This window comes from Heterodontus francisci, chromosome 28, assembly GCF_036365525.1.
Source record: "Heterodontus francisci isolate sHetFra1 chromosome 28, sHetFra1.hap1, whole genome shotgun sequence".
Lineage (NCBI taxonomy): Eukaryota > Metazoa > Chordata > Chondrichthyes > Heterodontiformes > Heterodontidae > Heterodontus > Heterodontus francisci.
The window spans coordinates 13,972,558-13,989,417 of NC_090398.1; positions in this window are offsets into that span (position 1 = coordinate 13,972,558).

The following is a 16,860-nucleotide window of genomic DNA, read 5'->3' on the forward strand; positions in this document are numbered from 1 at the left end:
CAGTGCTGGGCTGCCAGTACTCCCTAATGCTGGACAGATGGGCTGTTGCAGTCACTGCTGAGAGGTCGTTCCGAGTTTATGTCTTCTGAGTGTCTCAGAGCCTGGATAAAGGACGTCACAGGATCTCCTCCTGGGCCGGAGTGTCTGGAAGGTGTTTCACCCAAGGGCCCACAGGCAGGGTCCTGTGCTCAATTTACCTGCTCTCATCTCTGGTACTGAGTTGCCCCCCACCAACCCCAACACACACACAAACACACACACAGACAGAAAGAGTAAGAAAGGCCCAGGTTCCATTCCCAGCCAAGTGCTGAGTTAGCCCGATCACACCCAGTGTGGTATTGAGCCCCGCACAGACAGAGCGGGAAAGGCCCAGGCTCCAATCTCGGCCCAGTGCTAAATTTAGACTGACCGCACCCGGTGTGGTACTGAGCCCCAGCCACACACACACAGTGTGGGAAAAGCCCAAGTTCCAATCCCGGACTAGTAATGAGTCTGATCATACCCAGTGTGCTACTGAGCCCCCACCCCCTCCCCCCCCTCCCACCAAACACACACACACACACAGAGCAGGAAAGGCCCAGGCTCCAATCTCGGCCTAGTGCTGAGGTAGCTTGATCGCACCCAGTGTGGTACTGAGCCTCACACACACACACACACACGCACAGAGCAGGAAAGGCCCAAGCTCCAATCTCGGCCAAGGGTTGAGGTAGCCTGATCTCACCCAGTGTGGTACTGAGCCTCACACACACACACACACACACACGCACAGAGCAGGAAAGGCCCAGGCTCCAATCTCGGCCTAGTGCTGCTCGTCTGATCTCGGTGAGAGACAGCAGTATATTTTGAATCGACATTCCTGTTTCGAGGCAGGGGCGGAGGGGGTGGTGCAGGGGGCAGGGGAAATTAGCCAAGCTGGTCTTCATTATCCGGCTATCCTGCTGTCCAGTGAGCTTGGGTGAAGAATTTGGATTGTGAGAGAATGGTGCCAGGCTCATGCTGTTAAATATCCTGGCCACAATTCGTCTCCAGGGTCACACTTGGGGTTATCCCTTCCCAGGTGTCTCAAATTCGGAAAAGATTGGAACAAATTGGCACTGGGTAAAAAGGTGAAAAAAAACACACAGGGCTAAAAGAGGTGTCGGACTAATTGGATAGCTCTCTCAATCAAAGAGCCAGCAGATGCCTGATAGGCCAAACGACCTCTTTCAGTGCTGTTCGCACAACTACTTTGCAGCATATCCAGGAGAATGGAAAGAACAGATAGAACAGACATCCCTTTTTATGGCACTCACAGAGCAAGAAATGTTTTGAACTGCAAAGACTTGACTCTAAACAGTCGAGTGAGACTGCTTCCATCTTCTTCAGTCTGTCAGAATACTAGGCGTCGTTCCACTGCAATGAAAAGCACCCTTCACAACCCCCGTTTCTTTCACTTACCTTGATAGCCTCGGAGTTATCTAGAATCTTGAAGCACAGAGTACTGAGGGAGTGATGCACTGACGGAGGTCAGTACCGAGGGAGTGCTGCACTGTCGAGGGTCAGTACTGAGGGAGTGCTGCACTGTCGAGCGTCAGTACTGAGGGAGTGTTGCACTGTCAGGGGGTCAGTACTGAGGGAGTGCTGCACTGTCAGGGGGTCAGTACTGAGGGAGTGCTGTACTGAGGGAGTGATGCACTGATGGAGGGTCAGTACTGAGGCAGTGATGCACTGACGGAGGTCAGTACTGAGGGAGTGTTGCACTGTCAGGGGGTCAGTACTGAGGCAGTGATGCACTGACGGAGGTCAGTACCGAGGGAGTGTTGCACTGTCAGGGGGTCAGTACTGAGGGAGTGCTGCACTGTCGGAGGGTAGGAACTCAGGGAGTGATGCACTGATGGAGGGTCAGTACTGAGGGAGTGTTGCACTGTCAGGGGGTCAGTACTGAGGGAGTGCTGCACTGTCAACGGGTCAGTACTGAGGGAGTGATGCACTGACGGAGGTCAGTACTGATGGAGTGCTGCACTGTCAGAAGGTCAGTACAGTGGGAGTGCCGCACTGTCAGAGGGTCAGTACTGAAGGACTGCTGAACAGCCAGAGGCTCGGTACTGAGGGAGTGCCGCACTGTCGGAGAGTCAGTTCTGAAGGAGTGCTGCACTGTCGTAGGTGCCTTCCTTCAAATTAGACATTGAAGTGATGCGTTGCCCCCGATCTGTGGTGTGCTTTAGGATCCCACGGCATCCTGGGATCAAGATTTATTCCTCAACCAACATCACGAAAAAACTTATTATCTGGTCAGGACGAAAGTGTGGGAGCTTGCTGTGCACAAACTGGCTGCCGTATTTCTAACATTAAAGTACTGTCTGCACGGCCAAAATGACTTTCTTGGCTGTAAAGTGTTTTGAGACGTCCGGTGGCCATGAATGTCTCGACATAACTGCAAGTCAGCTTCGCCTTTGTCCAGTAGTTCGATTCCTCCTAACTGATGCTGGGCTGTGCTGTGTTAAAGGTTACAGCAATACACGCTGGCTGCGTGCTGCTACCTGATGAAAACGGCACTCATGGGAGCAGTTTTGTCTGGCTCGTAACCCTGATTTAAGATTGCAGTCACGCGTTTTGGAGTCTGACGGTTGAAGCTGTCGTTAGACAGTTTACTTTGCCTGCAATCTGGCCCACTCAACCATCCATCTCTGTGTGTGAGGCTCGCCCCAGTCATGTTTCTGACGGGGCTGTGTTGATTTACACCGCCTCGGACAATCTACTCTCACGCTGCATGAATTGTGAGCAGGCTGGGCAGTCCCGACATTCAGTCCAAGCCGTTCCAAGTACTCTCGTCCTCCCAGCTGGGTTTGATGCCACTTGAAGTGTGGTGCACTGGAGCAGAACAGCCAGTTTGTACACACACACACATACACACACACGCGGTGATGCATTAAATGAGCAAATAATACAAATAATAACACTTAGAAGTGTTGCTTGAGGGATGAATATTGGCCAGCACACTAGGGAGAACTGGCTAACACACCCCACACCACCCTGCATTTCCTCCAATAATGCCATTGAATCTTTTATGCCCAGTTGAGAGGGTAGATGGGAGCCTCCAACAATGCAGCACTCCCTCAGTGCTGACCCTCTGACAGTGCAGCACTCCTTCAGTACTTTTTTTTTATTATTCATCCCTGGGATGTGGGCGTCGCTGGCCAGGCCGGCATTTATTGCCCATCCCTAATTGCCCTTGAGAAGGTGGTGGTGAGCTGCCTTCTTGAGCCGCTGCAGTCCATGTGGGGTAGGTACACCCACAGTGCTGTTAGGAAGGGAGTTCCAGGATTTTGACCCAGCGACAGTGGAGGAACGGCGATATTGTTCCAAGTCAGGACGGTGTGTGACTTGGAGGGGAACTTGCAGGTGGTGGTGTTCCCATGCATTTGCTGCCCTTGTCCTTCTAGTTGGTAGAGGCCACGGGTTTGGAAGGTGCTGTCGAAGGAGCCTTGGTGAGTTGCTGCAGTGCATCTTGTAGATGGTACACACTGCTGCCACTGTGCGTCGGTGGTGGAGAGAGTGAATGTTTGTAGATGGGGTGCCAATCAAGCGGGCTGCTTTGTCTTGGATGGTGTCGAGCTTCCTGAGTGTTGTTGGAGCTGCACCTATCCAGGCAAGTGGAGAGTATTCCATCACACTCCTGACTTGTACCTTGTAGATGGTGGACAGGCTTTGGGGAGTCAGGAGGTGAGTTACTCGCCACAGGATTCCTAGCCTCTGACCTGCTCTTGTAGCCATGGTATTTATATGGCTACTCCAGTTCATTTCTGGTCAAATGTAACCCCTGGGATATTGATAGTGGGGGATTCAGCGAGTGCTATGCCATTCAATGTCAAGGTGATATGGTAAGGTTCTCTCTTGTTGGAGATGGTCATTGCCTCACGTGAATGTTACTTGCCACTTATCAGCCCAAGCCTGGATCTTACTGCATCCCTGCACGGACTGCTTCAGTATCTGAGGAGTTACGAATGGTGCTGAACATTGTGCAATCATCAGCTAACATCCCCATTTCTGACCTTATGATTGAAGACAGTGCAGCACTTCTTCAGTGCTGGCCCTCCAACAGTGCAGCCCTCCCTTAGTACTGAGCCTTCGACAGTGCAGCATTCCCCCAGTGCTGACCCTCCAACAGTGCAGCAATCCCTTAATACTGACCCTCCGACAGTGCAGCTCTCCCTCAGTACTGCACAGAACATCATCACAGATTCTGTGCTTGAAGTCTCCAGAGTGGGATTTGAACCCACAACCTTCAGACTCAGAGGCAAGAGCGCTGTTACTGAGCTACAGCATACATACAACCATTTGGGCAGGCGAGCTAATTCATCCAGGCATCTATAATTTGTGGAAAGACCATAGTTCTGTTGCTGGAGGAGCTGGTATCTGATGGAAGGAGGGATTCTGCTGGAGGGGCTGGTATCAGAAAAAAGAGGGTTTCGTCTGGAGAAGCTGGTATCTGATGGAAAGAGGGATTCTGCTGTAGGAGATGGTATCAGATGGAAGGAGGGATTCTGCTGGAGAAGCCGGTATCTGATGGAAGCAGGGATTCTACTGGAGGGGCTGGTATCAGAAAAAAGAGGGTTTCGGCTAGAGAAGCTGGTATCTGATGGAAGGAGAAATTCTGCTGGAGGAGCAGGTATTAGATGGTAGGAAGGGCTCTACTGGAAGAGCTGGTATCTGTTGGAAGGAGGGATTCTGCTGGTGGAACTGGTATCTGATGGAAGGAGGGATTTTGCTGGAGGAGCTGGTACCCGATGGAAGGTGGGGTTCCGCTGGTGGAGCTGGTATCTGATGGAAGGAGGGGTTCTGCTGGAGAAGCTGGTATCTGATGGAAAGAGGGGTTCTGCTGGTGGAGCTGGTATCTGATGGAAGGAGAGATTCTGCTGGAGGAGCTGGTATCTGATAGAAGGAGGGATTCTGCTGGAGAAGCTGGTATCTGATGGAAAGAGGGGTTCTGCTGGTGGAGCTGGTATCTGATGGAAAGAGGGATTCTGCTGGAGGAGCTGGTATCTGATGGAAGGAGGGATTCTGCTGGTGGAGCTGGTCTCTGATGGAAGGAGGGGTTCTGCTGGAGGAACTAGTAATTAATACTCAGATCAGCTCTGCTGGTGGAGCTGGGATTTAACACTTGGAGCAGCTCTGCTGCTGAGACTGGGATTGGTGAGCAGGTCCAGCCCTATTGGTGAAGCCCCGAATGGACAGTAGGATCTTGCCCTGTTGCTGAAGCTGGGATTCATTCACTGAAGCTGGCATTCTGTCCGTGACGAATGACTCGTGTGTTTTTGATCTGAAGGAAGCTGATGTAACTGCTCTGTGTTTCTCCCTGATAGGGGAAAGGAATTTCAAAGCTGGAAGCCAAATGTCAAATCCAGAGCAGAGTTTGTGAAGTTCCCAGCCTCGTGTCACAAGGCCGCAGCTCATGAATTAGACACTGGGGAAGTCCAATATTAATTGGCTCCACATTGAAGAATACATTGTCTGTGTTTCTAATTAAGTGAGAGGGACGGGAGAATGGTAGACTTTGTGTGGTAGAATCACAGAACACAGAAAGATGCCATTCAGCCCTTCATTCCTGGGCCAGTTCCTGTGCAGAGCTGTCAAATTAATCTCACTCCCTTGCTCTTTCCTCGCAGCACTTTAAATGTGTTCCCTTCAAGTATTTTATCAATTCTATTTTGAAATTTTATTATTGAATCTGCTTCCACCACCCTTTTTCATAAGCCTCCTTTCTCTGTATCTTTAGTCATCCAGGGAGCTCCAGCTATGGGTGCCCTTCCTCTCTTCCCTCGTGGGGATGTGCCTACTCTGGAACTGTACCATCGTTTCTTTGAAGACCTCCTACTGCTCAATTACAGTTTTGTCTGTGAATTTTGGATTCCAATCCACCAGGGCCAGGTCCCTTTTCGACTCACTGAGGATATCCCTCCTCCAGTTAAGTATCTTTACGCTGGATTGTACTTTGTCCTTTTCCAGAACTGTTCCAAAACTGATGACGTTATGATCACTCTTCCCCCTAACGCTCCCTCACCAGAACATGCTCTCCTTGCCCCACTTCATTCCCCAGGAGTAGGTCCAGCACTGCTTCCTTCCTCATTGGGCTTGGATCAGGAATATTCTCTTGTACATAATTCAGGAATTCCTTGTGTGACCTTTACACAATTACGATTCCCGTCTATACTGTGATAATTGAAGTTGCCAATATGATGGTGCTGAAGTTCTTGCATCTTTCTGTAATTCCCTGGTTACCCCAGCACCAGCTCGAAGAAAGCCCCTTCTCTTCTCTGTTCCCATCTCACTACCTGAACTCCTTCACCCACCCTCTCCCCGACTTTGGAGGAGGTTGCAGAGATTGTCGGGAAGGCGTGGGGTGTGAGGCCATGGAGGGTGTTTACACACAAGGGAAGAGAATTTTAAAATCGAGGCTTTTTAAAAAAAAAAAATTCATGGGATGCGGGCGCTGCTGGCAAGGCCAATATTTGTTGCCCATCCCTAATTGCCCTTGACAACTGAGTGGCTTGCTAGGCCATTTCAGAGGGCAGTTGAGAGTCAATCACATTACTGTGGGTCTGGAATCACATGTAGGCCAGACCGGGTAAGGGCGACAGATTTCCTTCCCTGAAGGGCATTAGTGAACCAGATGGGCTTTTACAACAATCGATGATAGTTTCATGGCACCATTACTGAGACTAGCTTTCAATGCCAGGATTTGAACCTGTGTCCCCAGGGCATTAGCCTGGGCCTCTGGGTTACTCGTCCAGTGACATTGCCTCGGGATTGGAGAGCTGCCCGGTGCTGCCCGGCTGGGAACGCCATGCGCGCTCAGCCATGCCACCTGAGCAGGCCGTCTGAATGCGCCAACATTGCCCAAAGAATGAGTGGACAAAGGGGGCACGCGAGGCAGAAACAGGAGCAGCAGCATAATCTCTAGTTCGCAACACTGATGTTCGTGTTGCTCCCTTTGTATTTTTGATCTCCTGCAAACCCACAGCATACCACGGGATAATAAAAAAAACAAAACCGACCATAGTTTTTATGCTAGATCTGGAGTCAGTCAGAACTCCCAGTGCCAGCGTGACAGGCGGGTAGGATCAGACTGTGCTTAAGGAGCTGCAGGGCGAGAACCTGTCATCGCCCTGAAACGGGGAGCATGACTCTGTGCGATCTGGGATGACAGTGCGGCTAATGCTTTCAATATGGGCAATGTGTGGAGGGAGGGATTCCCAAATGGTTTTGTTCAGGGAGGGAGGGGACCGAGGCAGTGTTCGGAAGGAATTTCACAGTGCACGCAACTGTGGAATGGTGTGGGTGAAATGAAGCTGGTGTTTCCGTCACCCAGCTGCCTTGCACACATTGCTGTTTGACAGGCGTCAATTCCTGCTCCAGCCCATCTGCTGCTCACATCCTCATCCGTGCCTTCTGCAATCGCTGGACTCCAATGATCCAACGCACGCCTGGCCCACCTCCCAGCTTCCAAACTCCATAAAATTCAGCTCATCCGAATCTCTGCTGCCCCAGATCCTAACTCAGACTAAATCCCCTTCGCCTATCACCCCCTGTACAACACTGACCGACACTGACTCCTGTGTACACCCTTCCATTTTAACATCCTCATCTGTGTTTTCAAATCCCAGCCCTACCTCAGTAACCTCCACCAGCGCCGACAACCCTCCCTATCTCTGTAACCTCCTCCAACCCCTACAACTCTCCCTATCTCTGTAAACTCCTCCAACCCCTACAACCCTCCCTATCTCTGTAACCTCCTCCAGCCCCTACAACCCTCCCTATCTCTGTAAACTCCTACAACCCCTACAACCCTCCCTATCTCTGTAACCTCCTCCAGCCCCTACAACCCTCCCTATCTCTGTAACCTCCTCCAGCCCCTACAACCCTCCCTATCTCTGTAAACTCCTACAACCCCTACAACCCTCCCTATCTCTGTAACCTCCTCCAGCCCCTACAACCCTCCCTATCTCTGTAACCTCCTCCAACCCCTACAACCTTCCCTATCTCTGTAACCTCCTCCAAACCCTACAACTCCCCCTATCTCTGTAAACTCCTCCAACCCCTACAACCCTCCCTATCTCTGTAAACTCCTCCAGCCCCTACAACCTTCCCTATCTCTGTAACCTCCTCCAGCCCCTACAACCCTCACTATCTCTGTAACCTCCTCCAGCCCCGACAACCCTCCCTATCTCTGGAACATCCTCCAGCCCCGACAACCCTCCCTATCTCTGTAACCTCCTCCAGCCCCTACAACCTTCCCTATCTCTGTAACCTCCTCCAACCCCTACAACCCTCCCGATCTCTTTAACCTCCTTCAGCCCCTACATCACTCCCTGCCCCAGTAACCTCCTCCAACCCCTACAACCCTCCCTATCTCTTTAACCTCCTTCAGCCCCTACATCACTCCCTGCCCCAGTAACCTCCTCCAGCCCCTACATCCCTCCCTATCTCTGTAACCTCCTCCAGCCCCTTCATCCCTCCCTATCTCTGTAACCTCCTCCAGTCCCTACAACCCTCCCTATCTCTCTAACCTCCTCCAGCCCCTACAACCCTCTGAGATCTTGGCATTCCTCTAATTCTGGTCTCTTGAGTTCAAGTCACACTCCAAGACGAGTGGAAAAATCCAGGCTGACAGTGCAGTGCAGTACTGAAGGAGTGCTGCCCTGTTGGAGGTGCCGTCTTTCAGATAAGAAGTCAAACCAAGGCCCCATCTGCTTGTCCAGGTGAATGTTAAAAGATCCCCTGGTACTATTTTGAACAAGAGGCAGGGAGTTCTTGCCGTTCCCTGCCCAATATTTGTCCCTCAATCAAAATCACAAAAAAAAACAAATTATCTGGTTATTATGACCTTGCTGTTTGTGGGAGCTTGCTGTGCGCAAATTGGCTATAACAGTGACTACACTTCGAAAGTACTTCATTGGCTGTAAAGCACGTTGAGATATCCAGTGGTCGTGAAAGGCACTATATAAATGTAAGTCATCCCCCATTTCCTTCACTCCACCATAGGCCGCCATATCTTCAGCAAGCTAAACTCTGCAATTCCCTCTCTAATCCTCTCCGGCTCTCTTTCCCCCTCTAAGATGCTCCTTAAAACCTACCTCTTTGACCGGGCCTGGTCCTGATATCCCCTTATGTGGCTCGGTGTCAAATGTTTGACTGATTTACACCCCTGTGAAGTGCCTTGGGAATTTTTTCTTTACCTTGTCAAAGGGCGGTATATCATTTCAGTTGGTTGTTGTTGAATACCAGCCAAGTTTATGGCGGTTGCTCAGAGACAGAGGGGTAGAAATTCATCTTGGGCAGCATCACATTTTTTGGCCGGGTTGAGGGGTTGCGGGGTGGGTGTGCACAACATTTGCACAACACAGCCTTAAGCTTGGGTAACAGTCCTTTCGTGCGACAGCTCACCACTTCTCGTAGAAGATCCGGACGCAATACAATTTGGTGAAACCAAGGGATGTAAAACAGATTAATAATTGCGATTGTGGCACGAAAAGAGGAGATTTCTCGTGGCAACGATGCCTGAAGCAAGGAGAGCATCAAGGGAAAAGGGGGGGGCGGAGATTGAAACTAATATGAAAGGAGGGAATGTGACTTTCGAGGTCAATGGCCTTCCATCAGAACTGGAAGATGTCCGAGATGGTAGGAAGAATCAAAAGGCAGACTATTATTTAAATGGAGAGAGACTCCAAAAAAGTGCAGCACAGAGGGATCTGGGTGTTCTTGTGCATGAAACACAATGTTATCATGCAGGTGCAGCAAGTAATTAAGAAGGCAAATGGAATTTTGGCTTTTATTGCTTGAGGGTTGGAGTTTAAAAATAGTTACAACTGTACAGGGTGTTGGTGAGGCCGCACCTGGAGTACTGTGTACAGTTTTGGTCCCCGTATTTAAGAAAGGATATACCGGCATTGGAGACAGTTCAAAGGAGATTCACTCGGCTGATTCCTGGGATGAAGGGGTTGACTTATCAAGAACGGCAAAACAAGTTAGGCCTTTGTTCATTAGAGTTTAGAAGAATGAGGAGTGATCTTATTGAAACGTACAAGATTCTGAGAGTGCTCGACAGGGTAGATGTTGAGAAGATGTTTCCACTAGTGGGGGAATCTCGAACTAGGGGACATAGTTACAGAATAAGGGGACACTCATTTAAAACTGAGACGCGAAGGAATTTCTTCTCTCAGAGGATAGTGAATGTCTGGAATTCTCTACCCCAGAGAATAGTGGAGGCTAGATCACTGATAGTATTTAAAGAGGAGGTAGATAGATTTTTGAAATATCGGAGAGTTGAGGGGTATGAGGAGCTGGCACGAAAGAGGAGTTGAGGAATGGGGCTGATCAGCCATGATCTTATTGAATGGGGCAGGCTTGAGGGGCTGAATGGCCTACTCCTGCTCCTATTTCTTATGTTCTTGTGTTCATATGAGATTGAAAGCTTTTCAGCAAGCATAGAGTCCGGGGAAAAGGAGGGGACCAGGGAAAGAGCAAACAGGAGAGCTCGGTGAGGGCAGGAGCAATTAAATGATTATTTTCGAATAAAATTCCATTTATTTCTTGAGCTAATTGTTAAACTAAGAAGGTCTGCATTCCTATAGCACCCTTTACCATCTCAGGACGTTCCAACATGTTTCACAGCCAAAGACGTGCAGTCACTGTCGCACTGTAGGAAAAGCCAAATTGCACACAGCGAGATCCCACAAAGAGCCATGTGCTAAAAGGCCAGGAATTCTGTCTTCTTCAGTGATGTTGGTTGAGGGACAAATATTAGCCTTACAGAGGTTGGAGAGCGGGCGAGTTGGGGCCTCGGTTTCACAGAAGTTTCCCACGGAAAAGGGAGGGTGACACTGAGAGGATTGAGCTGCGAACGTTCTCACACAGCTAATTAAGGGGAGTGTTTCCTTGCAAGGCTGGAAAAGGGCCTCGAGCATGGGAAGAGTGAGGGAGGACAGACAAATTATTAATTAAAACCTTCCATTCAATTAGAATGAAATTGTGCAATTTTACAGGAAAATTTCTTATTACCAGAAGACTTAATCAAACTCCAGCTGCGACCCCAATCCTAAATCTAATCCCAATCATAAATCTAAATTATACCCTAATATTAACTCGAATGTGAAACTAGGCAGTGTCCTAGGCCCAACCATCTTTAGCTACTTTATCAATGACCTTCCCTCCAGCATAAGGTCAGAAGTGGGGATGTTCGCTGATGATTGCACAATGTTCAGCACCATTCGCAACTCCTCAGATACTGAAGCAGTCCTTGTAGAAATGCAGCAAGACCTGGACAACATCCAGGATTGGGCTGATAAGTGGCAAGTAACATTCGCGCCACACAAGTGCCAGGCAATGACCATCTCCAACAAGAGAGAATCTAACCATCTCCCCTTGACTTTCAATGGGCATTACCTTCGTTGAATCCCCCACTATCAACATCCTGGGGGCTACCATTGACCAGAAATGGAACTGGACCAGCCACATAAATGCTGTGGCTACAAGAGCAGGTCAGAGGCTGGGAATTCTGCAGCGAGTAACTCACCTCCTGACTCCCCAAAGCCTGTCCACCATCTACAAGGCACAGTGGCGCAGTGGTTAGCACTGCAGCCTCACGGCTCCAGCGACCCAGGTTCAATTCTGGGTACTGCCTGTGTGGAGTTTGCAAGTTCTCCCTGTGTCTGCGTGGGTTTCCTCCGGTTTCCTCCCACATGCCAAAGACTTGCAGGTTGATAGGTTAATTGGCCATTAGCAATTGCCCCTAGTATAGGTAGGTGGTAGGGAAATATAGGGACAGGTGGGGATGTGGTAGGGATATGGGATTAGTATAAGTGGGTGGTTGATGGTCGGCACAGACTCGGTGGGCCGAAGGGCCTGTTTCAGTGCTGTATCTCTAAACTAAACTAAACTAAAGTCAGGAGTGTGATGGAATACTCTCCACTTGCCTGGATGGATGCAGCAAAGACCAATGTGGGCCTACTATAGGCAGAGACAGAAGAATTTATAATGGGGAATAAGGAAATGGCAGAGATACTAAACAAATACTTTGTGTCAGTCTTCAAGGAGTAAGATACACAAAGCCTCCCAGGATTACTAGAGAACCAAGGGAACAGTGAAAATGAGGAACTGAAAGCCATTTAGTATTTGTAAAAAAAAGTAGTGCTGAAGAAATTAATGGAACTTAAAGCAGATAAATCTCCTGGATTTGATGATCTACATATCTACATCCCAGAGTGTTGAAAGAGGTGGCTGTAGAGATAGTGGATGTGTTGGTAATCATCTTCCAAAACTCTATAGATTCTGGAACAGTTTCTGCAGATTAGAAGGTAGCAAAAGTAACCCCACTATTTTAGAAAGGAGGGAGGGAGAAAACGGGGAACTACAGACCTTTTAGTCTAACATCAGTAGTAGGGAAAATGCGAGACTCTATTATAAGGGATGTGATAACTGGACACTTAGAAAATAATGGTAGGACTGGGCAGAGTCAACATGGATTTATGAAAGGGAAATCATGCTTAAGAAATCTGCTGGAGTTTTTTGAGGATGTAACTAGTAGAATAGATAAGGGGAAACCAGTGGATTTGATGTATTTGGATTTTCAGAAGGCTTCTGATAAGATCCCACACAGGTTAGTTCGCAAAATTGGAGCACATGGGATTGGGGGTAATATACTGGCCTGGATTGAGAACTGGTTAACGGAAAGAAAACAGAGAGTAGGAATAAACAGGTCATTCTCAGGTTTGCAAGCTGTGGCTAGTGGGGTACTGCAAGGATCAGTGCTTGGGCCCCAGCTGTTCACAATCTATATCAACGATTTGGGTGTGGAGATTAAACGTAATATTTCCAAGCTTGCTGATGACTAGGTGGGAATGTAGGTTGTGAAGAGGATGCAAAGAGACTTCAGGGAGATTTAGACAGAGTAAGTGATTGGGCAAGAACATAGCAGATGTAGTATGATGTGGAAAAATGTCAAGTTATTCACCTTGAAGGAAAAACAGGAATGTAGAATATTTCTTAAATGGTGAAAGATTGGGAAGTGTTGGTGTCCAAAGGGATTTGGATGTCCTTATTCATGAGTCACTGAAAGCTAACATGCAGGTGCAGCAAGCAATTAGGACAGAAAATGGTATGTTGTCTTTATTGCAAGAGGATTCAAGTACATGAGTAAAGACATCTTACTGCAATTATATAGAGCCTTGGTGAGACTGCACCTGGAGCATTGTGTACAGTTTTGGTCTCCTTACCTAAGGAAGGATATACTTGCCATAGAAGGTGTGCAAGAAAGGCTCACCAAACTAATTCCTGGGATAGTGGGATTGTCCTATGAGGAAAGATTAAATAGACTGGGCCTGTATTCTCTGGCATTTAGAAGGAGAGGTGATTTCATTGAAACTGTCATGAAAGCCACACCTGTCAAAATGAGGCATATTAATTTCGTCATATGGGACATTAATTTTAAACTGTTACCGGACTGAGAAAATAGCTTGGTTTAAAAAGACCACTGAAACATGACTGCTCATTTTGCATTCTAAAAGACTGTTGTAAAAAAAAGACAATGAGAACTGCTCACTGATTCATTTAGCAGAGATTGATCTGGGCAACAGTGATCCACATCTTGGCTGTGTAAGAGACAGCACTACAACCCCCAGCTCCCCCCCCCCCACCCCCTCCCCCCCCTCCCCCCCCCCCCCCCCCCGACTCCACCAAAAGCTTTGAAATCCACAAACCACAGGAGCGGTTCTTCCAAATAAGGGGTTAGTCATATGACTAACCTGCTGCCCAACTTGGAGTTTTGAATTGTGCTCACAGAGCAGTTGGAAAAGAGACAGCAATTAGAAGTCAACAGAGGAGGAAGGTATCTCCCTCTCTCTCTCTCTCTCTCTCTCATGAAGTTCCAGGGGGATCCACTGAAGCCACTCAAACCTCAAGAGAGAAGACTCCTGAAGCTAAACATGTTTGAAAGTGTGCACTGGGCCCCAATGAGAACTGCAAGACAACTGCAACCCAAGACTTTACATCAAACCCAAAAGCCAGCAACTGCAGTCTGGCTATTACTTTAAACCTTTGTCCTTCTTTCTCCTCCTCTGTCTCTATTTGTGTGTGTGTTTATCACGTATGCATGCTAGCGTGGTCATGTCACGTAGTTCTAGTAGTTTTAATTGAATTAGAGTTTTAAGGTTAATAAACTTACACCTTTCTTGTTTAAATCTAAGAAAACCTGTCTGGTTGATTTCTTTGCCATTATAATTAGAGAACGGTGAACAAGGATTCACTGAGGGGAGCTTAAAACACGGTGTTTTAAAAGTCAAACCCTGTTATGGCCAAACCAGTCAAAGGCTAAGAGGGAACCCCTAGACCCCTTTCTCACCTGATAGTAACAAAACATACAAAATTCTTACAGGGCTCGACAGGGTAGATGCAGGAAGGATGTTTCCCCTGACTGGGGAGTCTAGAACCAGTGGACATAGTCTCAGAATAAGGGGTCGGCCATTTAGGACTGAGATGAGGAGGAATTTCTTTGCTCAGAGGGTGGTGAATCTTCGGAATTCTCTGCCCCAGAGAGCTGTGGAGGCTCAGGCGTTGAGTACGTTCACAACTGAGATCGATAGATTTCTACATATTTAAAATATTAAGGGTTACGGGGATAGTGCAGGAAAATGGTGTTGAAGTAGAAGATCAGCCATGATCTGGTTGAATGGTGGATCAGGGTCGAGGGGCCGAATGGCCTATTCCTGATCCTATTTCCTATGTTCTTACGTTCAAGTGAGAACCAGGCCATATACAATAAGTTGAGAGGGGATGTGAAGAGGAAAATAAGACTGGCAAAGTGAGAATATGAAAATAGAATGGCAGCCTACATCGAAGGAAACCCAAAGGTCTACCGGCATGTAAATAGTAAGTGAGTACTAAGAGGAGGAGTGGGGTCTATTAGGGACAAAGAGGGTACTACATGCTTAGAGGGGCAGGGCAAGTCTAATATACTTAATGAAGACTTTGTATCAGTGTTCACTAAGAAAATAAAGGTTCTGAGTACAAAAGCAGGGAAGTTAGGCTGAATCTTTATAAAGCTCTGGTTCGGCCCCAACTGGAGTATTACGTCCGGTTCTGGTCACACTTTCGAAAGGATGTGAGGGTCTTTGAAAGGGTGCAGAGGAGATTTACCAGAATGGTTCCAGGGATGGAGGATTTGAGTTACAAGGTTGGGTTGGAAAAGCTGGGTTTGTTCTCCTTAGAACAAAGGAGATTGAGTGGAGATTTAACAGATGTGTACAAAATTGTGTCAGGCTTAGATAAGTTAAACAAGGAAAAACTGTTCCCATTAACAAATGGTACAAGGACTAGGGGACACAGATTGTAAGTTTTGGGGCAAAAGATGTAGGGGGAATATGAGGAAACACTTTTCCACAATAATAACCTGGAACTCACTGTCCACCAGGGCAGTGGAAGCGGAGACGATCAATGACTTCAAGAGGAGGTTGGATGGGCATTTGAAGGAAATAGACTCGTCGGGCTATGGGAATCAAGCCGGGGAGTGGGACTGACTGGATAGCTCTGTGGAGAGCTGGCATGGACTCAATGGGCCGAATGGCCTCCTTCTGTGTTGTAAATGACTCAATTACTCTATGACTCTGTGGACTGCAGCAGTTGACGAAGGCAGCTCACCACCAGCTTCTCAAGGGGCAATTAGAGATGGGCAATAAATGCTGGCCGAGCCAACAACATCCACATCCCGTGAATGAATAAATAAAAGGAAAATCTGTTTCCCCGACAGAAGTAGACACAAGTGAGAGGAATCCGGAGGAAGCTGTGGGTTTTGAGTCGCTATTGGTGAGAAGGCAGTCTGGTATGTGCAGTCTCAGCCGTCAAAACTGGGGTCAGTGTCTGGTTTACACAAGAGAGATGGAGAGAAATACTAAGTATGTTTACAGAGAGAGAGAGAGAGAGAGAGAGAACAAGTCAGAGACAGCACACGAGGCAGGCAGTGCGAGAGAGACAGAGAGAGAGAGAGAGGGTGTCCGAAACAGTGAGATAGAGAGAGACAGACATAGAATGAGAGAAAGAGACAGAGAGGAGAAAGAGCGCTGGGGAGACAGAGACACAGCGAGAGAAAGAGAGAGACAGAGAGGTAAAGGCAGTGAAATAGAGACAGACAGGCAGAGAGCAAGAGGGACAGAGAGAGGTGAAAGTGAGTTGGAGAGACAGATAAAGACACAGAGGGAGAAACAGAGAGATGCACAGTCAGAGAGAGAGCGAGAGTGAGACAGTGAAAGATACGCAGAGAGGCGAAAAAACCAGAGAAAGAGAAAGTCAGAGAGAGCAAGACAAAGAGCAAAAAAGGGAGACAGAGAGATAAACGCAGAGATTACACAGAGAAACGCAAGAGAGATGCACAGATTAACAAAGGAGAGATACACACACAGAGAAACACAAGAGAGACACAGAGAAATACAAGAGAGACACAGAGGGAAACACGAGAGATGCACACACAGAGAAACACAAAAGAGAGAGATACAAGAGCGAGAGAGACACACACAGGGAAACGCACACAGATAAATATGAGAGAGACGCACACAAATAAATATGACAGACAGAAATATGAGAGAGAGGCGCACACACACAGAGAAACACAAAGAAGAGAGACGCACACAGAAACACAAGAGAGAGAGAAAAACACAGAGAAACTCAAGTGAGAGACACACAGAAACACAAGAGAGAGAGACACAGAAATATGAGAGAGGCACACACACAGAGAAATACAAGAGACAGACAAACAGAGAAACACGAGTGAGAGAAACAGAGAGAAACACAAAAGAGGGTCACACAGAGAGAAATACAAGAGGGAGAGACACACAT